This window comes from Thermobia domestica, chromosome 13, assembly GCF_964235325.1.
Source record: "Thermobia domestica chromosome 13, izTheDome1.hap1.1, whole genome shotgun sequence".
NCBI lineage: Eukaryota > Metazoa > Arthropoda > Insecta > Zygentoma > Lepismatidae > Thermobia > Thermobia domestica.
In genome coordinates this window covers 110,896,512-110,919,705 of record NC_137466.1, presented here as the reverse complement: position 1 = coordinate 110,919,705, position 23,194 = coordinate 110,896,512, and the positions used below count along the sequence as shown (strand labels likewise).

Below are 23,194 nucleotides of genomic sequence, written 5' to 3'. Positions count from 1 at the left end.
CAATCATTTCGACAATGAGATCACGGAAACTACAGGCTCTAGAGAAATGATGTTTTCACTCATCGATTGCAAATTTTATGTAGATTGTCCATTTCTAATTGAACATTTAACAAAACATGGCCATTATTTCTTTATTACATTTTTACGGGCACACTGAAAGTGTTGAAAATTTAAAAAAGAAAACTAAAGCAACATATCCTACGCATTATACATTCCAACACCACATAATTGTATACGGGGGTTGCATACATCTCAGGCGTGGTTCATGGCCAAATAATAATGAAAAACTAAGGGTAACCATTTCTCAACTCGAACAGTAAGTTGAATCGTTATTGTTTGGAGTGTTTTCTCCAATGAACACCATATATCACTGACATAATTAATTGTGTGTGTAATGTATTTGCTTATTACATACTGCATGCAAGAAGAAAGAAAACACTAATCAATACATGAACTAGAAACTCCAACCGGAAGTGGGCTCAAATTTTGCAAACGGTGCGAGATATTGAAAAAAAATAATCGAAAAAATATCCCCTTTATGGTACCCCTTGCCGATTTTTATCAAGACGTCTTTCACTTGTGTCTGTAAAGGGACATGTAGACATGTTGTGAGGAATGACAAGGAAATTCATGCTTAAATGTGAATGATGCGCTGTGTAGAGAGCGCAGGTTCAGCTAGTCTATATATTAAAATACAGCTAGTCTATATATTAAAATACTACGTTTGTATGTTTGTCCCCAATCCTTTCGACAATGAGATCTCGAAAATCACACGTGCTAGAAACGTGGCGTTTTCGCTGGTAGATTCCAAATTTTGTGTACATTGTCCAGTTCTCACTCAAATTTTCAAAAACCGTGTCGCTATTGTTCTATTTAACATTTTAGGGGCTGTTTTGAGCCCATATAATTAACTTTGTTACAGGCCGAAACCACGGTGATAGGCAATCAGTAGAGAAGTTACGTATACCGGTTTGACGGACATTGCAGGCGCTTTGCTTAAATCTGAATGGCAAAACCTATTGCATGCTGACAACTTTAAAGGACTCAAGAGACATAATGTGGAGAGTTCGGACTAGAAGTCTGCACCGGCCGAAATTTTTAGCCCGGGTCCGGCCCGGCCCGTAAACTTATAATGTGAAGCCCGACCCGAATCCAAAATGTTTTAGCATTTAGGCCCGAGTTTGGCCCGAGCTCGTGTGATAATCAAATGAGCCCGATATAAACCCGAATTACAGAAACTTAATAGTTAAAGTAAAATTGTATTTTTGCTTACAGCAATAAGAGGTTTGATTTTGCATTGTGCTTTAAAAGTTCTCCAAAAAGAACGGTCTAGTAAATATCAGTGTACAGTATATTTACAAAGTTAGGCCCAAAAAGCCCCAGAAATATGGTCGTATATTTAAAAATTTATGACCCGACCCCGGCCCGGACCCGAAGAGATATATACTTTGTAGGCCCGTGCCCGTGCAGACCTCAAATTCAGACGGATATGGATTTATTAGAAAAAAATCTACTCGATATCGTGTTACTTCTACAAATTTGCTACAAACTCACTCCAAGATCTATATATGTAGCAATTCACTTCCCTTGTGAGTCTCCTATCCTTTATTTGTGTGAGTAAGAGGACATGCACAATGGGAAGGAGATTCATGGTCATAACAGAACGATACGCTGAGTAGATAGCGCAGGCTCAGCTAGTAAGATTAACATTGTTACAAGCCGAAACTAGGGTGTTAGGCAACCAGTAGAGAAATTACGTATGGCGGGTTGACGGACATCGCAGGCGCTTTGCTTAAATGGCAAAACCTATTGCATGCTGGCAACTTTAAATGCCTCAAGAGACGCAATGAGGCGTATTCGGACGGATATGGATTTATTAGAAAAAATATTTCCACTTGATATCGAGTTACTTCTACATATCTGCTAAAAACTCACTCCAACATCTATACATAGCAATTCACTTGCTTTGTGAGCTTCTTATCCTTTACTTGAGTGAATAAGGAGACATGAACAGTGGGAAGGAGATTCATGGTCTTAACAGAGGGATACGCTGAGTAAAGAGCGCAGGTTCAGCTGGTATAAACAATACAGAGTAAAGTCTTCGGTGTTTCCAGTCAATATGGGTGTAATAAATAAATAAATACCTATGAGCAACACCTTTGGTTGCCCCAGTGGTGTTATTCTAATTTTCTAACATCCGGTTATATATATATATATGGTGGTCAGAAAAATGGAAACACCTGTAGTTGGCAACACGTCAGATGTATGGATTGGCAGAGGTGTCGTGGCGCCCGCAGCGCCGGACCGCTGGTGGTGGTGTTAGGTCGGTTTCCATACTACGTCAGGCGCAGTGAAACAGCAGTGTCCAGTGGCTGCAGCAGACGGAGGTAGTGTAAAATGGGAGACCTCTCAGAGTTTCAAAGAGGGCAAATTGTTGGTGCGCGGTTATGTGGAGTGAGTGTGACGGCAGTGGCTACTGTGTTAGGTGTGTCGCGTGGGACAGTGTCGAAGGTGATGATGGCCTACACAACACACAGGAAAACCACATCGGGGAAGCGGAACAGTGGGCGGAAGAAAATCATGAGTGACAGGTCACGCCGGGTATTAAAGCGCATTGTCACGCAAAACCGTCGTGCCACTGCGGAGCAAGTGACGGAGAAACTCAATCAGCACCTTTCCCACCCTATTTCGACAATCAGAGTCCGCCGCGGATTACATGACATGAACTTACGGGGTCGTGTTGCACGGGCCAAACCGCTCATCAGGGACCATAACGCTTTCGCACGCCGCAAATGGTGCCGCGACCATGCAACTTGGGCCGTTGAGGACTGGAAACGTGTGATATGGTCGGATGAGTCATCATTCACCCTATTCCCAACCACGGGCCGTGTTTATGTGTGGAGAACGCACAAAGAAGTTTATGATCTGCAGTGTCTCCGCCCAACTGTGAAACATGGCGGCAGCTCGGTGATGCTGTGGGCCGCCATATCATGGTTTTCATTGGGTCCTGTGGTCACACTTAGCGGACGAATCACTGCCAACGATTATGTTGCAATTTTAGGAGACCACTTGCATCCTATGGTCCGGATGTTGTTCCCGGACAATGACGCCATCTTCCAGGATGATAATGCACCCATTCACACAGCTGGCGTTGTTGCAGCGTGGTTTGAGGAACATCGGGATGAAGTTCAACTCCTCCCCTGACCCGCCCAATCCCCAGATCTCAACATAATTGAACATCTGTGATCCGTCTTGGAAACACGACTCCGGCGACGATTTCCACCTCCATCCTCTCTCACAGAACTGGCCGATGCCCTGCACGAGGAATGGTGTAAAATTCCACTTGCTACCATTCACGACCTCTATGCCTCCATCCCACGTCGCATCAAGGCTGTTCTGAAGGCGAAAGATGGTCCGACACCATGTTAATCTGGTAAGTTGCAATTTCGTTCAGGTGTTTCCATTTTTCTGATCACCATCTATATATATATATGAGAGAGAGAGAGAGAGAGAGAGAGAGAGAGAGATATTAGAGATAGATAGATAACCCTCTTAGGAAGCAAACCACACAAGGTAGTTTAAAGCAAAACTTTTACTGGCTACCACAAGTGACAAGAAGTGATCTACCTACACAGCATCCTAATACGAGGTGTGTGACAAAATTAGGTAGCACTGCGAATATCTTGGAAACGAATTATCCAAGATTGATGCTTGTCAAAAAGTACTGGGAAGATCTTAATGCTTGCTATGCTTTAGCTTTATAATTATAATTTGCAACTTTTTGTTTTCTATTGGGCTGCGGTGACTGAGTGGCAGAGCAGCCACATCTGGTGCATGGGGTCCTTGGTTCAAACCCAGTTCGCGTCAAGTAGGTGTTTTGGTAAACAAACACATTGTGCGTGGGTTTTCTCGAAGTTCTCCCCCCCCCCACACACACACACACTTCCTTCATTCCGCCAGTTTATTCACTCTCATCATCACAGTTTTCTTTAACATACAGAGCATAAGAGTGATACGTAAAGCAATGATTTTTTCTAGTTTTCTGTTTCTCAAAAGCAGGATTTCTTTGGAATTCTCTTCTGTAAATTATTAGTCTATTTTTATTTTCTTATTAAATATCACATACATATAAACTTGATGAAGAAATGGAACATGGTATGACGATAAGTGACGAGATAAGTATTTTATAGGTTTATATTTCCATTTCTACATTTGCTGCAATTAGGCTGGATAGTAACTTCCATTTCCCTCATGATCATAGGCCTACACGTACACACACTGATTATAATTAGAGCATTACATGATGATAATAATTATGTATAATTATGGTTCTTCACTGTGCGTATGTCACATAAAAACACGGAATATTTAGAAAATGATGCTAGTCGACGTCTTGCAATGAAAAATGAAATTTTTTGTAAAATATTTTTAGTTGTCAACAGAAGAAAAAAACATACAGACGACCCGGTAGGGAAAAGAATGGTGATTTTCTTTTTTAAAAAATAAAAAAAAAGTATGAGGAAGATAGAAAAGATGCTTTAGTTGCTCGGACGACCAGCGTCACCTAGTGACAAGTCCAATCTCACTCCTTGCCAGTGGTCGATGTCTGTACCTCTCCTCAGTCATGAAATTCTCCGCCACTGCTCTCCTCAATTCGACTGTTCATGGTCATATTTCTCTCTCTCTCTCTCTCTCTCTCTCTCTCTCACACACACACACACAAACACACATACATATATCAGACGTACGTAGTCAGTATCAGTCCCTGTCCTTTTGTATTACATGTTGGGAATGTTCTAATATTGACTGACTTCTCCATCCATCCCAACGATTCGTCGAATTGGTTCACCAACATTAGATGGCAGGAGTGAAGCTGAATCCAAGCGCGCACGCGTTCAGCGATACGGTGAAGTAAAATGCATACGTAAGCTAGTTTCATTCAAGGAAGAAGCACTAGCATATAATATATAGTCTATTTATACCGGATGATACAACAAAGAACATCACACACTCGCCCCTCTCTAGTACTTTGAGCTCTCATTATTTGGAGAATAGCTGTATAGCTTACAACCTTTCCCTTTTTAAAAGTTAGTTTAGGCTGTCAAATCTTATAGTACAATATTACCATCGCAAAGAGCCCTCGTGGCTATATGGTTAATGTACGTACCTTCGGCGCGGGAGACCTGGGTTCGATTCCTGATGGGAGTTCATGTGGTTCGGATCCTATTTCGCTGTATGTTCACGTCTCATGCCGTAAACGTCGTCAACATCTAGTGGCCCACTTGCCGATAAATGTCGATCGTCGATATAACGATGCGTCGAAGGATTGTCGCTAGTGTGCCATTAGTGGCAGGGTTTCGTCGAGTCGAAACAGATATCTATAGATTCGGGGTATGGAAGGTACTACTGTGTAGCAGCGAAGACTTCATTTTGGTCCGCGCTCTTCGATTCGTCGCGGAGAATCGCGACGGGACTATCGCTAGTCATGTGCAATATGGTTATTATTATAGTACTTTTTTCCTGACGAATTATTCCTAAAGTGAGCTCGAGGGCCAATAGCAAACTCTATATCATGAAGTGAAAAATCTTGAGATGAGTGCGAATAATTGTGTGAATTTAAATGGCAACTTTCGCCGATCATTAGATAGTGAATATGGGAGAACTATGAAATAAAGTAAATAGACGAAACAGTAAATCTCTCTTTCACGTTGAGTTTTCGGCCATCAACTAATTTTTCGATTCGCTGTCTGTTTCTTTCAAATTCACTATACTCATGTGAAACTTGTTAATAATAATCTATTAGTTTCATACCTCATGTTCCTGTCCTTCGAGGCTACAAAAGACGGATGATGAATGTAGTGAATGACTATGGAAGAATAGCTGGAATGAGGTGTCCCCGTGAAAAATATCATGGACACGATATTTCCATTACAAACTCCCATGGTCTGAAATCAAACCAAAAACTCCTCATAGTGGTGAGCGCTTTTGCTACTATCAAGCCACTATACTTTTAATATATTCTTGTCTTTAGAACCGAATAGCACTTTTCGAGTCACTGTAAACTGCCCATTTCATCACAGACGCTAGATGTGAAGTTACAACTTAACGTATAATATGATCCGAAGTATATGAACTCATGTATGGATTTCAAGACAAATCCATTGGTAACCAGTGATAATTTTAGGGGGTGACCCGGGAAGAAATTCTCTCCCCGCCGGAGCTACTAAAATCTCCCCGGAATAATTCTCCGATCGTGCTAAACCTGGGTTAACAGGATTTTTGAAATATTACTTTAGGATTTAAAATTTTAGATTTCTGGGCTTTCGGCATCTATGGCCCGTCACGTATGACGGATGACGTCCCTCGGCGAGCACACTGTCCAAGAAAAGGGAAAGAAGAAAGGATTGGGAAAGGAAGGAAGCGGCCTGGGACCTAGATATTAGGTACCACTCTCCTGGCATTTGTCTGGTGTGAATGAGGAAAACCTCATTCAGAATGACTGGCCTGAAAAAGCTTTCGACTCTTTTTCGACCGAGTGTCCTCACCGAGAATCGAACCCGAGACCGACCGCACAGAAGGCAAAAGCGTTAGCGACTACGAAGTACTACTTTCATCCTTAGTATATTCAAATCCCCCCCCCCCCGCCGGGGAAATAGGAAATCACCACTGTTGGCAGCAGTCCTTGAAATACTGGAAGTTCACATGAATATATTAAAAAAAGAAAAAGAATTAAACAGAATATCAAAGTACAGTGTGGACTATAAGTCGCTTCACGGCAGCAGTTATTCAGATCTTAATTTACAAGAGTAGCAATAGTTGATTGACATAAACAATAAGTTATAGTATGATTCGTAAAACCGAGCCTGAACTAATGATACAACAACTTGTAATAATTTCACAGTTCCGGCAAACGCCCTAATTATTTCCCTATTTAGGAGCACTTCAATTAATAACCCACATTAAAAAAGTCACTTGAATTATAAGGTTCAAAAAAGTATTGAAAAAGCAGACACCGATTTAATTAAGTAGTCGGATTCAATTGTATTAGGTACACCAAAAGTGTTTTGTTTTTCCATGTCTCATATAGTTCACTGCTGAAAGGAACGCTCAATTCTAATTAATGAATCAACCACAAGCCTTATAAAAATGGTTTAAGTGCCGGTCCGTAAACTTTGAAGATTGATACGAAATGAGGCCCTTTGTTATTTATCCACAGTTATTTTTCAGGTTTTTAAAAACAAACTTCCTGTAATCATTCTATTTTGTAACAAATTCCTCGCAAAAACAAACATAAAAAATAAAAATGGAAAGCGCGGTGGCTCAGTGGTAGAGCGTTTACCTCCGGTGCTTGGGGTTCCAGGTTCGATCCCAGCTCGAGCTGTGTGGACTTTGTCCTGGACAAACATCATGCTCGTGGGTTTTCCCGGGATTCTCCTGTTTCCTCCGAATTTCTTCATTAAACCATTTAATTAAACTCTCATCATCACCGTCTCCTTAAGCCTAACCGGCATAATCGTGGGACGCAAAACTTTCATTTTTTTCATTTTCATTTTCAAAATAAAAATGGTCCTTTTCTTCGTAGTGTTCTGGTTCTGTTTCCTCGCTACATCGCTCAGCAGAGTAAATGGAAATTGTATGCCTAATGACAACCCATTCTCCAATCGACTCCCAGACAGACCCGAAATTGTCGCTATGGCGTTACCCATATAACTTCCACTCTATCGTTCAATTACATTTCCGAAGAGGAAGGTGGGGAAATACCATGGTTCTCTATCCACACCCATGGAAGCCGATACTCTCTGAGGCGACTAGACCTGACTGCCATCCCCTTCATATACTGTAACGACGATCCACAGGGGAATATGTACAAACAACACGATTCTTGCTGCGGCCAAGCCAGCAGTGGTTTCTGCAATGATGCCACATAGGAAATCTCGAGACAGATTGCAAAGAAAGCTGGTAAGGATTGTGCCTTAATACGTATTCACATTTCCGAAATATCTAGAGAAATTTGTACCACTAACGATAATAAACTACGAACTTAATAATGCAAATTAGTTTATAAAATGTACCGCCGGTAGACTAGAAAATTCGCTACTGCAGTCGATGGAGATTATTTAGATTTTCCAACTATGCCTTACTTTGGTGCCTCTTTCCTTGTAAAACTAGTGGAAATTTGATATTTTAAAAAAAAATATCATAACTAGCGCAGCTTAATCTGAAGTATAAACATCTTTCCGACAACTTGGTAAGAAAAAGCAGTTTTCACCTATGTACTAAATTCAAACAAAAGCGAATTGTGGAAAACACCTTGAGACGTACATGACAGTCAAGTCGTTGATAATTCACATTACTAGGTTAAGCTCAAACTGGCAAATCTTTATTATTATTATTATTATTATTATTATTATTATTATTATTATTATTATTATTATTATTATTATTATTATTATATTCACATACTTGTTCTTTCTTTCCAGTTCTTGAGAAAATGTTTGCTTAAACACTACAATTCGTGCTGAGAAAACTAGACAGTACAGTAGCTAAAACGAGGGCTTCCGGAATTTTGTGACGTCACCTCCACATACCTAACTAAAAATGCTTTGTTTTTGTCTTCGCGACCGCGCACAGTAACGGTAGACAATAATCTGACACGTGTAACGTCCTCTGGAGATACATGTTTTCTAGAGTTTACTTCTAGCTATAGTGTTAGCACACGCGCGTTTGGCACAGCAGACGCGGATTCGATTCCCGAGAGGTCATGTGGTATGAATCCCACGTTAAGCTATAGGTTCACAGATCACACGCTTATTTTAGACTTGGTGGTGAAAAGAGGTGTTAAACTTCAGACCAGTCATTTTTTTTTTAATAATCTGCCTTTCAAAAAAAGGAAAAAGAAAAAAAGAGTGTCATTAACTACTGATCCAAAATATTAGATCAGTAATTTTGGACTACGTAAAGTAACGACTCGATGTTAATCGAACTATGATTAGAAATGACTGACCTGGATTTAAACTGGGATCTTTCTATTCCGTCACAAGCGTCCTTCTACTAGATTCCTAGCAAGTCACTCTATTACTTTATACGCATTAAATAGTATAATGATTGGACTGATTGGAGATTATTTCCCTTTGGAACACTAAGATTATATATAATACGGGAGCAACTACTTAAAATGGAATCCGAACTTCAGTTTCTATCCGAGGTAAGCGTCTCCCCCTTCCCCCCCAAAGAGATCGAACCCTCGACCTCGCGCACAAAGAGAAGCCATCTTACCTACTCAAGCCGAGAGAACGCACTTCATTTATTGTATTTTTGGATACGAGTAGAAGGGCTACAGGGAGAATGGAGGTGAATACTGAAGCCATTTAACCCCAGTCATTGCAAGAACCAATATTTAAATTATGTTTTCTGCGAACTGAACCGAGTGACGACTGCTGGGAGTCTCGGTCTCTCTTTTGCACATACATTCATTTAACACGCAATGTTATCGATTCTCAGGGAGAAGGATCCAGTTGAAACGCACACACAACTGTGAAAGAGAGAAATTTGTGATGTGTATGTAAAGTTAATATTTGTCTTCAAATGCTAAAACCACAGCAGAAGTTAGTACGTAGGGCTTAAAACAGATTACACTTACACACACACACACACAAAGAGACGCCAAAGATTGTATCAACAAAAAGAGTATAATTTTAAAAATTATATATTTCAAACAACTTCTAAAATGACCGATCTATCGATCTTTCTTTCATCTCAACCCCTTCCTCTCAATCAAGACATCTAAACTGAATAGGACACGTGTTTCGAATAGAAAATTATATGGGCCACAGGAAAATCCGTCTGAAAACTACTTTTGGGTAGCCCAGAAATATTCTTGAATTTATTCGAAAATTCGTATCTCATTTTTGCTGGCGTAATTTGAATATTCAAATATTGTAACAATTACTCGTTGTCATTCAAATTTTAGAAGTACCAGTCACGGGAGGACAATATAAGGATCTTATGGATGGAGGTAATCATAATACACATTTGACTTCATTGACCAGTGAACTTAAGTAGCTACATGTATTGTCTATAAGATACAATAGCAAGAATTTTGTTTCTCCTTCTGAGCATGGTTGGCAATTTTCATTTCTTATTTATTTATCTATTTATTTGCTAGTTTTACTTTCTGAAGAAGTGTCACAAAGATCTAGTCAATAATTCTTCTACAAGTTTCAAACATTCTCCCGTACTTCATTCGGGGACAGAGGGGAGAAGCAGGACAAATATTTACTAGAAAATTTACTTTTATCTATTTGTATTCTACTCTTCAAAATTCGGTGAAACGTATTCCAGGTGAGCAACATAATGTGATAAAGATTAATGAAAATAAAATGTCCGCGGACCCCGTTTAAATCTCTCGCGGCACCCTGGGAGTACGCGGACCACAAACTAGGAAACATTTATATTACAAACTAACTCTTACATCCAAAAAGATTGATGAAGAATCACTCACAGAAGACTAAAGAGCATAGAAGACTTCAAATTTATATCAAGTAATATGTTGTGATGATAATAAAACCATCAATATCTTCATTTTAATATCTTAATTCTCATATGAGTATCCGATTCTTTTGTATTAACCTTGACCAACTCCGAGTGTAGTCTAGAACAACTTTTATTTCAATTCTACTATACAAAAATGCACTCAATATGACGTATGTTTAGTTTGTCGTAGCTCTTTATCTTCTTAAATAAGAATATACATTTGTTTTTGTTGTTTGTTGAATTTTAGCATTTCTTTTTAACACCAAGACTATATATCTAGGTATGACGTGAACGTATAGTTTACGGAGGAATCAGGCCACTATAATGCGTTCAATACTCTATAATCGGGAATCGAACCCGGGATTCCGTGCACCAAAGACGTACCCGATAGCTACTAAACCATAAAGAAGGTTATTATAGATTTGTTAATTTACTTTCTTTTGTCCTTTCTTCGGGTTTCGCACTACAATGACGTTTCTTGCACATTCTTTTCTCCTATTCTGGATCAACGAATCATTTAATGCACGAAAATTCACATATTATTAAAAGAAAACGATAAAACTAATATTTCAGAAAATGAAGATTTTCCCCCGCGGTATTACAAACATCTCTTTCGCTAGTTCTCCTGGACAAATACGATGGTTATATCGATCTGAAGCCGAGGCTAATGAATCCCATATCAATCTCTGTAACGAGCGTCTGTCTGTATGCGTGTGAGTGTAGATTTCACAAAACCGTAGCACATAAATACACCAAGCTAGGCGTTCAGTCCGAATGTTCTGGAAATCACTGAAGTGCGAGTTGGACGGAGGGAGAGGGGAAGGGAACCTGGGGGTAGGCTGGGCTGTTTGGAACAACAGAAATCTAGAACACTGTTGTGATGCCAACGGAGAGGAGACAATTGCAGAGGGGCGGTAGGAGAAAAGGGAATCTAACAGACATTGGGAGAATGCATCATCATCCTTCCGCGGCTGTTTGTTAATTAAAAAGAACTGCATTGCAGATTATTAATATCCGCGAAAAAAAAAGGAAGGCAAAACACTGGAACTTGGATCATCGCTCTAACAACTATGCACAAGCAACTATTGCAGCATGGCGAATGAGGGAGAAAAAAATATGCAACTTGTTTATTTCACTGCCAAAGAATATGATTAAAAAGAGAATTCAAGGTGGGTTTTGAAATAGAGCATTATTGTAAAAATCAATAGAGAAAAAGATACAAAGCGTTACACAATATTTAATATTTAATAATCTGTTATGCAACAGGTAAGGCTTCTTCCACATACCATGGTCTTCAGCTAACCTTTTCATCTTCACGTAGGAATTTTATATATATATTCGCCCCTTCCTCTTTTATCCTGCCACCGTACCTTCTACATTGTCCTTCATGATACATTTCCTTATTAGTCAATGTCCGTCTAAGTTTCTCTTCCTTTTTTAAAAGAAAATACATCTAAAATAGTTATTTTCTCCCCTATTATTTATAACTCTTCCTTACTAGTTTTCCATTCCATCTAGCCATTTCTCTCCATTCTACTCTAGCCATTTCTCTCCATTCTACTCCACACACACATTTCGAAAGCCCTTTTTCTTTCTTCTTTTACCGCTTGGTCTTACTATCAATCCTCAAACTATCAATCTTCCCTCTACTCTAGATTCTTAATGTCCCATTTTCGATATAAATCTTACTGAACTAAAGAAGAAAATAAACTGTTCATCCTACCCGTGATCTAATGCCTTACTCACTTAACTATGTTATGTAAAAAGGCTCAAACCTACTTTTCAGCAGAAGCTCAAGAGACAAAGAAAAAAAAAAAAAAAAAAAAAAAGCACACATATATTCGTATATATACACATTATACAAATTACCACAAATACCTTCCCTATCCTAACGTATCTCACAGTAAGGTTTTTGTTATCGAAGAGATTAAAAAGAAATCTTCGATGAACACGCTTTTACTTACATGCTTTTAAGATTCAGATTTACTCCCTGAACGAAAGACTGGGAGGAGGGAATACACGAAACACAATGCTATGTGAGAACTTACTAAGATATTTTCTTAACGATAAAAAGCAGGTCAAAAAGCATGTTATCTTTCTAATTATGCAGAATGCTCCATTGTTGCAAATACAGCTTCCGGGCGGCGTTTTTTTTTTTTTTTTTTTTTTTAATTTCCTTTTCTCTGTACTCTTTTTCCCTCGTATATTTTCGTGCGACGACTAAAAATCACGCATCAGATACAAAGAGCAGACATGAGTATGTGCGTGTCCCAACGCTATGTCCAAAATGTCCTTGGGACTTTTCTAAAGAAGGAAAAAAAAAAAAAGCAATAATGAAGAATGCTACTCAAGTAAAGAAGTGGGCGGATGGTCTATGGTACACTTTCCGTTCGTTGTTGCGCTTACAATCTTAAACACACGCAAAAAATATTCATTTGCGAATTTTTCGGATATTATCTTGTATATTTTTCTACATAAAAAATCTTCCATGTTTATTGTAAATATTTGCACTACGAGTTGCAAGTTATATGATTTCGCTGTCACTAGTACTGTAAGTGTAATATAATCCATCCCTCCACCCTAGCTCCTAAAATTCCAATGAAACGATGGGAAAAGAAACAAGGCATATCTTGTTTCTGCTACAATGACTTAATAACAAAGTTATTGCGTAAGTGGGCTAGAACCTGCTATCGTGAAAAAAGAGACAAATGAGAATATTTCATTGACGTCGGTAAGTTTTACGTCCACTATAATATACTGCAAATTCCTACACAGCAGCAAATTCTTGACTAAATAACACTATGCAACACTCATTTTGTCCTTGTCTTCTAAATAGTGATTTCCTGTGTTGTTACCTTGAAAGTAACTAGAAAAGGTGTATGTTTTCCATGAAACTTCGCTTATGTAAGTAGTGGCATCGAAAATATGGAATCTGTCCTATATTAATGAATTTATATGCGCGCCTTTAAAAGTTTGATGCGTTAAGTTGCATTTAAATTTGATTGAAGAACCTGCTAACACTGAGAGATTCGTGATAGAATCAACATGCATCGGGCAGACTGTTTTAAGGCTATTTGTAAGGATTTAAAGTTATGTGTATATACAGGGTGGCCCAAAAGTAGGTATACATCCCTGCATTGATCAAGTATAACATTCTAGTTTATTGGTGTATTTGCTTCGGCTCTTCCGAGCTTAAAACACATTAAGAACAAATAATAAAGAAACTAAGTCTACCTGATGGATAAGATATAATATAAAATGCAATGAGCTAGTCAGTAATGTACTATATACCGGTACCTACTTTTGAGCGTCCCTGTATATTTATAACCCTAGAATATCCTGTTATACTGCAATTGTGTCACACCATGCCTTTCTTATTAAACATTGCAGATATGAACTACTAATAGACAACCCTACTATCCTAACCAAACAGATTTGAATGATCTTATTCGGAAAAAAAAACGAAATCTTTGAGTTTTACGTCCCACGGTTATGCCGGTTAGGCTAAAGGAGACGGTGATGATGAGTAATGAATGAAATGGTGGAATGAAGAAAGTGGGAGGAAACGGGAGAACCCCGAGAAAACCCACGCACACGGTGTTTGTCCACCACAAAGTTCACTTGGCGGGGGCTGGGATCGAACCCGGGATCCCAAGCACCAGAGGTGAACGCTCTACCACTGAGCCACCGCGGCCCCTGATCTTATTCGAGATTTAAGTCTGAGTAAAAATAGTGGAACATAGTTGATAAATCAGTAAACGCAACAGCTCAAAGGAGACGACATGAACAGTTTTCCTTTTTTTTTGGGGGGGGGAGGGGTGAAAGCTGGATTGTGCTTATAAGTGTTTATGCTTTACAGATATCCTGCATTCTGAAAGAGTGGCGTTTGTTTATAGACAGCTCGTATAGAAGTCTCAAGCCTGTGCATCTGCACAATGGGAATAGGCACCTGTCTATTCCCGTGACTCATTCTGTCTCTATGAAGGAAGATTTTAACAGCTTGAAGACCATATTGGACAATTTAGAGTATACAAAATATGAGTTGTAAGTAATAGGGGACTTCAAAATTATTGCCTTACTCATAGGTTTGCAGGGCAGTTTCACAAAATTTCCGCGTTGTCTTTGTATGTGACACAGTAGTGACACCGAGGCCCAGCACTATCGGAGAAAGTACTGGCCACAACGGGAGGAGTAAACTGTGAGGACACATAACGTAAAATACGAGCCACTTGTGGGCCCTAAAATGGTATTGTTACCACCTCTACACATTAAACTTGGCATTATTAAGCAATTTGTGAAAGAGATTCTGACACATTCAAGTTTTTACAAAACATATTTCCGCAGCTTTCTCGTGCTAAGATGGAGGCTGGAGTGTTTATAGGACCGCAAGTGATGATGATGATCCAGTCCACTGAGTTCTCCACGTTGCTAAATGAGATTGAAAAAGAAGTCTGGAGCAGCTGTGTGGCAGTCGTCCAGTGTTTCTTAGCATATTACAGTGCTGAAAATTATGTGGAACTTATGAACATGGTGACAAACTATGGTGAAACATGTTGTAGGATGCCACTTAAGTTACATGTTCTTGCCACTCATCTGAACAGTTTTAAGGAAAATATAGGTACAGGGGAGCACGGTGAACGCTTTCACCAAGACATTGTGACTTTCGAACGCGGTTATCAAGGACAATATAACGAACATCATGAGGAATTACATCTGGGGGCTAATTCATGAAAATGATTATACGCATCAACGAAAATGTAGGAAAAAGACATTTCTGAGGTATACACAGGCACACATGGTTATCTATCATGGTCGCACGAAGTGGACAGAGATGGGCCCGGGCCCCTCTGGCTCACGACAATGTATACGTAATATAGCAAACCAAGTATATTAAATATACCGAACCAGAAATATCAGACTAATGCAGCAACCATGGAGATGGCCCCCTTTAAAAGATTCTTCGGGCGCCGCTGATATCTATGTACCCAAGTCATGTATTTAAGTAGTCTACTCTTTTGATGTTATAATAGGAGTGTTGAGAAACTTACTCATTTCATAGTGTTATTTGTTTTTGCAAACAAATCGATGTTAAACTTACAAAAGCAAAGTTTCATGAGAATTATGCACATCTTCATAAATGTTCAATGAATATGACTAAGGAATCAACAATAGCAACCGAAGACGAAAAAAAAAATTTAAGTGTTGCATAGTGTAATTCATCAGCAGAGCTACATACGACTAACACAATAAAAGTGGTGAATGGGAAGAAAAATATGATACCGTAAGACAAAATGCACAGTGTGTCCACATTTTGAGACATTAAAACCCAAGAAGGCAAAAATAGAACACTTTTTTATTATTATTATTATTGGAAACAATTAACAAATAAATCTGGTTTGTTTTAGGTTTAATGTAACCTTTTCAACAACATCGAAGCTACTATATAGGACATGAATCTACTACAAACAGGGGACCTGAAGCATATCCACTTCTATCACACTACTCTACTACAACTAACAATAAGTACGGTCATAAAGACTCACTTCTTGATACATAAATAATTAAATAACAAGATATGAAAAGCACAGAACTAGTTTCGTGAGTAGCAGCACAAGATAAAAATATGTTGAATGTATTTAACTACGCGAAAGAACACTTACATGAGAAATACGAGTACGTTTGCTTACAAAAATGAAAGGCACAATGCGATGCTTTCCAGAAATTCTTGCAGATGATCACAATTACAATGTGCCAATAAGTACTAAATGCAATTGTATACACAACGTTGACAGTATTACCTAGGTCTGGCGCACACCCAATATTTTTTTTATTATTATTGGGAGGGGTCCACATTTTGTGGGGGTTCACAGGCACGCCCTTTTCATAGTCATGTCATAATTATGAAGAAAAAGTATCCTTTTTTCGTTTTCTACGGTACCTCTTATTACCGTTATTACTATTTACAATTAATTTGCTGTTAATAACTTCAACATCTAAGGGTTCGAACGCACGGCAAATAAGAAACACAGGCTACTCGAATGTCCAAGACCAAGGTTACCACATATTGGCAAGCACGAATTCCTTGACTTTTTACGATTCAAGGTCACGATTTACAAATTTCCAGGTCTATTTTCCCGACCTTATCTATTATGCATGTGTTTATGTATATAGCATGTGCATAGGTAGAGAATTTTTGCAAAACTGATTTATTTTATATATTATTAAATGTTACCTACAATCGGGTAAGGAAAACAAAGAAATGTGTTCTGAGAAATAAAAATCCGCACTTACAATTCCCTCATCCCAGGACTTTTAACGAGTAAGCTGAATTCTCTAATTTTTCCAGGTTTTCCAAATCGGTAGGAACCCTGCAAGACATACTTCTAGCATTACAAACATGATATATATGCAACTTTGAAATGTATAAGGACCTGACCATGCACTTCTGAATAAACATCCAATTTTGAAGACCTCCCACTGTCACGAATCGAATTCTAAAACAGGTGCAAACGCATGAGAAATACGTATAATCACCCCCCAAACGCGAAAACATGTCACTGACTAAACAGACATTACACTTCTCTGAAGTAATCCAATTGCTTCTTTCCATTGGTGACTCCAAGGGTGGGTCTTTGGTTAACCGCGGCCTACCCACTTGTGCAGCTAATAAAATTTGATGGTATAATTTAAGGATATTCAATTGAACTATGGCTACTAACATGATCATAACATGTTCATATTTTATGCAACACATGACATACGTGGAACTGATACATTCTGATACCATTCTGTCGTTGAGACAAGTTTGTAGTTACATTCCAGAAAGAAGTAATACTTTTATAAATTAACCAATTAAAGAGCTCTGAATATATGTTTTATTTTAACTTATGGTATTTATCACATACAACTAACTGACGTGTCCGCCATTGTTGGGAGGAGGGATAACCCTAAAACCAATTTATAGTTTGTTCAAAAAGAAACTGAACGCCCCCGCCCTTCATTTCGAGCTACCTAAAGTAAAATTCGTTCTAACGTTTCTTAGATTACAAGTTCTTTTTTATTACTTATCTCTACTCGTCAAGACAAAACTGAGAAAAATAAACTAAAATCTTTTAACATCTCACAGTTATTCCCTTTAAACATAACGAGACTGATGATTAATGAAAGTGAATGAATATGAAATAAGGAAATATGAATATGCAAAGATAATGTAGGCGGAATGGGGGAAACTCCCAGGACAACACGGGCATGATGCTCTCTACCACAAAATAATTTGTCTACCAGGAATCCCTATCACCAGACGTGATCTGTACCACTGAACCACCACTAAAAGTCCATATGCCTGATTTTCCATTATCTCGGCATAACTGAAATTTATCATACTTACGTTTTCGAATGGGTGAACAACTGCGTGCATTATGTTATGACTTTTTTTTATTTCTTTTTTCTTTTCACTTTTTTTTAAATTTGTCATTGAAATTTTAATTTTTGTAAAAATTGACATAAATACTTCCAGCAAATTACTTTCTCGAGACAGCCTCCCCCTTCATTTGTATACGTCTAAAATAAAAATTTTGTTCAGAAGTTTCTTATACACCAAATGTTTGGCTAAAAGTAATTATATAATGGTACGTTTGGTCTATTCTCACCATGAAGCTACCTTGATTTTTTTTTTTTCCTGCGACAGCTTTCCACATCTGTCTTTCTAAGTAAAACGTGTAAATTTTTAAGCTAACCATAAATTACCAAAATTTCAAATTAACATTCTCATAAAGGTAAATTTTCATAATTTTATACTGATTTTTGCAGAAGTAGAAAGGATTAATCTCGCAACTATACAACATGAACAGTTCTCATATAAGAACTTTTCATTGAAATTTCATGGCTCACCTATTGCCTACTCACGGAAAAATATTAACGCCGCATTTTTCATCCTACGAAGGAGAAGTTGGCCAATTTAATATACTTTGTTCGAAATCAACTATTAAAAAGAGTAATTAAACTTATTTACCTATAAAATTTTCAGCATAATATTGCACTAATTTGTAAACACAAAAAGGGTTCGTTTACTTCTATAATAAGCTTAAGATAGGTGAAGTAAGAAAGTATAGAATATCTCAGACAGGGAAATTCTATTACTAATTATGTCTATACTTTCAACTATTCCTATTGTTACTTATTTTAAAATCTTACTTAAGGGCAAATATATATAAACATTGCAATCACAAAGGCAATAATGAAACAAACTTGCCTGGCAACACTTGAATTTAATAATGCTAAATCAGAAGAACACATGACGTATGTCCGTGAGGACGATCTGATGGAGTAGGGGGAGGGAGAGAGGGAAGAAGAAGGGTGGAGAACGACTGATGATGGAGAAGGGATGCCAAGCACAAATGCAAACCGCGTATGAATTCTACATTGAACGCACTTATCATTATAAAACGCATGCAGCAAGTTCTCGAAGGCTATTGATGATGGTCTGTGCGTGGGTGCGTGATAGACGGCATAACCTCCTCCCTCCTCTTCTTTCCCCTCCCTTGTTATTTTTTTTAACTTCTTTTCTCTCTGTGAAAAGATCAATAACACGCAAACAAAACATGCTTTGCCATCGATCTGCAACGGTTGACAGAGTTTTTCAATGCATATAACATCGCCCCCCCCCTCCCTTTCTTCTGCCATCCCATTACATCAACCCTTCTATTCTTATCACCTCTGCAGTTTGCATCCAACACAACATAGCACATCAATCCTTCCTTCCCTTCCTCAAAACCCAGGATGCGAAAATAGTTTCTTCCTCTTGTAAATCTGCAATGAATTCTATAAATTTATTTGCCAATTCTAGTCGAAAATTAAAAGAAAAATTGCACACGTTAAAAGCGTAAAATTACACGTTTAACTATTTTGTTAAGCTAAAGTACTGCAAACATCCTTCAATGTGGACGGTGACAAATGTACAACATTAGCTGTGCATGAATATTTATTTTGGTTTAACTCCAGGTACGCTTAGCGCCCTCCTTCATACTTTTTTTTTTTTTTTTTTTTTGACAGCGCATAACTACAAAATAGGAAACTGCTCTGCTGAACGTGATTCAAATTTTCCTTTCTTTTTTGACTTATTTTCTTTCAAATTGTATTCCAGATAAATAAATTACTTCAAAGATAATATTTAATACGCTATAATATGGCATCTTTATTCATTATATATATACAGTCTCAATTTTGCAACAATGAAAACAATACTTGATAATGTTTGTACATATATTTCCATCTCACTATTCAGGTGTTTTCGCTGCAATTAATTATGTATTGCTCGCCAGTCCTCTTATAGTTCCTGACCCTGATCTTTGCAAGACTGAGAAACGTGAATCGTTTGGGGTGCACATGTTGCGTGCGAAAATAGTTAAAAGCCGTCGAAGATGCTCCTCACCAAAGATATAAATAGTGGTAGTTTGTGTCCCAAAATACTTTGCAGTGTTACTTACCGTGCGCGATTTGACAACCGCAAAAGAAAAATTACATCTTGTGTTTGAAATGCATGAGTTTGGCAACATGCGAGAACTTGTAGCTAAACACGTATATTTCGAACGCGAGATTATGCCCTGCATTTGGTTCGAGCTTGGAACAAATTATTACTGCTAACCTGTACTCTGAAAGTTTGAATGTGGGTGTGTCAAAATATGCTCTTCATTGGTAAAGAGAAAGAAAGATCTTCTGAAGCAAGACAACACGAAACCTCTCTAATGATTCGAATTTCAGGAACTTGAGAGAGAGCTGAACAGATGCTACATCCAGCATCTGGTCCAGACCTTGCGCCCTAAAATTATAACTCGCTCTGGTCCATGGCTCACTTCCTGTACTAGCAATCCTTCAACAGCCAAGACGAGGTGGAAACTGCAGTACAGGAATTGACTGCACAACAACTGGTAACGGAATGGGATTGACAAAATTGCCGAAAGATGGACCCAGACGGTTTAACGCGGTAACTTCTACATTTGAGTGCTAGGCAGCTTTCTTTGTAACTTTACGCATAAATCAAATAAATGATCAAAATATCATATTGCAAAACATTTAACTCATTCTTAAAATATTATATAGTATTGATTGCCGTTTGGTTCGAGAATGCAGTTGAAGTCTCACTCTCCTACCAAAATAACTTTAAAAATATTTTGAATTCATCTTCTATTCTATTAACGTTATATCCTTTTCGAATGCAAAAGTTTCATGAACTCGAGAACACCAGGATAAAGAAGCAATATAAGCCGAAGTTTATTTTTTCTCTGTAAATTAAATCCAGAGGAAATACAATGAGAAAAAACAACAACGTATTACTCTGCCCATTCCCGGAAGACTTCAGTTCAATTCTCAACAAACAAGCAGTCAAACGTGTCAGTTAGCCAGCACAAATCACGCAATGGCTTCTCACCTTAACATCACTGTACTTTAAACGATCGTTTCACTATTTTAACCTCAAGATATTCACAAATACTTCAAGGTACACGAACTGCTCTAGAAATATTTCACATCTCACAGTTATTCCAAGTGACGTCACAGAGTACTCGATATTTTCTTTTAAACCCAAATATTGCTCTTTTAAATATGACCAACTATTAAGTAAATCATGCAAGAAATTGCTTGTAATTCATTCACGTCGTATCTCATACTATTGTTAAACCTAAATAAATGTTTTCCAGACTTTAGATATAGCTACCTGTACGTAATAGAATCTAAATCGATAAAATACAATCTCGTAAGAATAGCATGGTCAGAGTTGGAATGATCAAGAAAGCAAAATGGTTTCCTAGGTTGTTTTTTTTTCTTTTCTTTCTTTCTTCCTAAGCAACTGTTAGTGCCTTTGTTCTCATGCAGATGACTGCCTGGTGCTGCAATACATGTTGATCTGAGAAGAAAGAGGCACAAAAACCACTTGTCGAACAGGAGCCCACCGCATTCCACAGGAAAACCTGTCCCGGTTCAGCCGGCCACGAATCTCTTCTTCCTTCCACATCTTAAACTAAGTTAAGCGACTAATGATTTCATGAAACAAGAATGAAAATACTTAATTGTGATTTTATTTCAGTAGCAACAGAGGAAATGTAAATTTGCCACGAAGGTTAAAATAAAAACAGCAAATACGCAAACATCCCGAACGCCGAAATTGAACGTAACTGAAATTACTACGCTCAGTACATCGGTAGTTTTCAACTTTTGGTTATTTCCGTTATTGTCATGAATTCAGCATTCCATGTTAAACTTTTTTTCTCTTCTTTTACAATATCAATTACTTAAACATGTCGGAAAACTCTATATTGTGCCTTTGGCCATTGCTTTGGAATTCATAATTACACAGTTATTGCTAAATTTCATATACTCAAAATTATTTCAAAATTCAAGTAGTTTTGAGAACTAAAAGAATCACACGTTGTTAACTCTTTCCGAGTTTCCATATTCAAACTAATTACAAGACAACGACATTCTTGAATACATGAAAACAGAAGCAGAAGCAATTACTGTTAAATGCCAGTCATCCTAACTTAAGAGAAATATATTTTCGTTAGGAAAGTATAAATTACAAGTAGTATTCTCCCAGCTGAAGACACACTTAGAAGTTCTGACTAACTGATATCACTGTACATTCGGAATCTTTTGACTAAATGACATGAAATTTAGTAAGAATTGTTATTCTTAAATTCATAGCAGCTGGCGAAGAAACAATGATATTTTCTTACAACGCTCAATTTCTAAAAGACTGGAAAAGGGAGTGTGATCATCCGACAATTTTAGGCGGCGAAAGTTATTTATTAATGGATCGTATCCTATCGTATCCTACAAGACAGCCCAACTAGTCACAGTGTGAAATAGGCTCCATACGTTTCAAGCATTCCTTAGCTGATTCCTCTAACACAGCGTGAGCATTAACGCGCCCCAGAGAGCGTTTTCGTTTCCAAAGGAGGGCTGGAAGAAGAAGAGGCAATTGAGGGCGATAGACTATTTAAGGGGTATTTGATGGAACGGATGCAACGGAAAAGATGGCTAATGTAAGACAAATTATAGAAACAAAATTTCCATTCCCTTTATGCATGGTGGGTCATTTATCTTGATACGTCCTTGGTTTCTAAATTGATAAAAACGCTGAAATTTTGAACCATGAAATATCGATAGAGACATGGTTTAGCATATTCTGCAATAGTACTAGATTAACAATGTTGCCAACCAAAAAAGTTGTATTTATTTTTTTAATGGCATTATGTCAGGTTATCACATAATCTAATCTACATGTAAAACAAAAACTTATAATTCGACACTTATTGTGCACCGTTGTAAATTAAAGACGCTACAGTATCACAAACATCGAAAAATGATTTTTTTTTTGGATGGTTCTACAAAAGTAATAACGCAAGTGACACGGACAGGGTAACGCATATCCATAGTACCTTAGTGTCGAATAATATGGTCATCATATGACGTATTTCGAGCAAATGGAAACAAACAGTTACAAGGAGCTGAAAATTTGACTTTTTTCAAAATACTTTATCCCAAAAAAGTCTTTACATAAATATCACATCCATTACGTAGATTATTTTCATTAGACATAAAGATCATAATGCCGTTTACAGCAAATTTGATATATTGTTTAACATGGCTCATTTGTGGAAACTTT

At 37.8% G+C, this 23,194-nt stretch overlaps 1 protein-coding gene across 16 annotated transcripts in view; it reads right to left on the bottom strand.

Moving 5' to 3' along the window:
- LOC145668426 (bromodomain adjacent to zinc finger domain protein 2B-like) overlaps positions 1–23,194 on the bottom strand; it is a 403,232-nt gene that overhangs the window by 176,959 nt on the left and 203,079 nt on the right. The gene's annotated exons all lie outside the window — the stretch shown is intronic.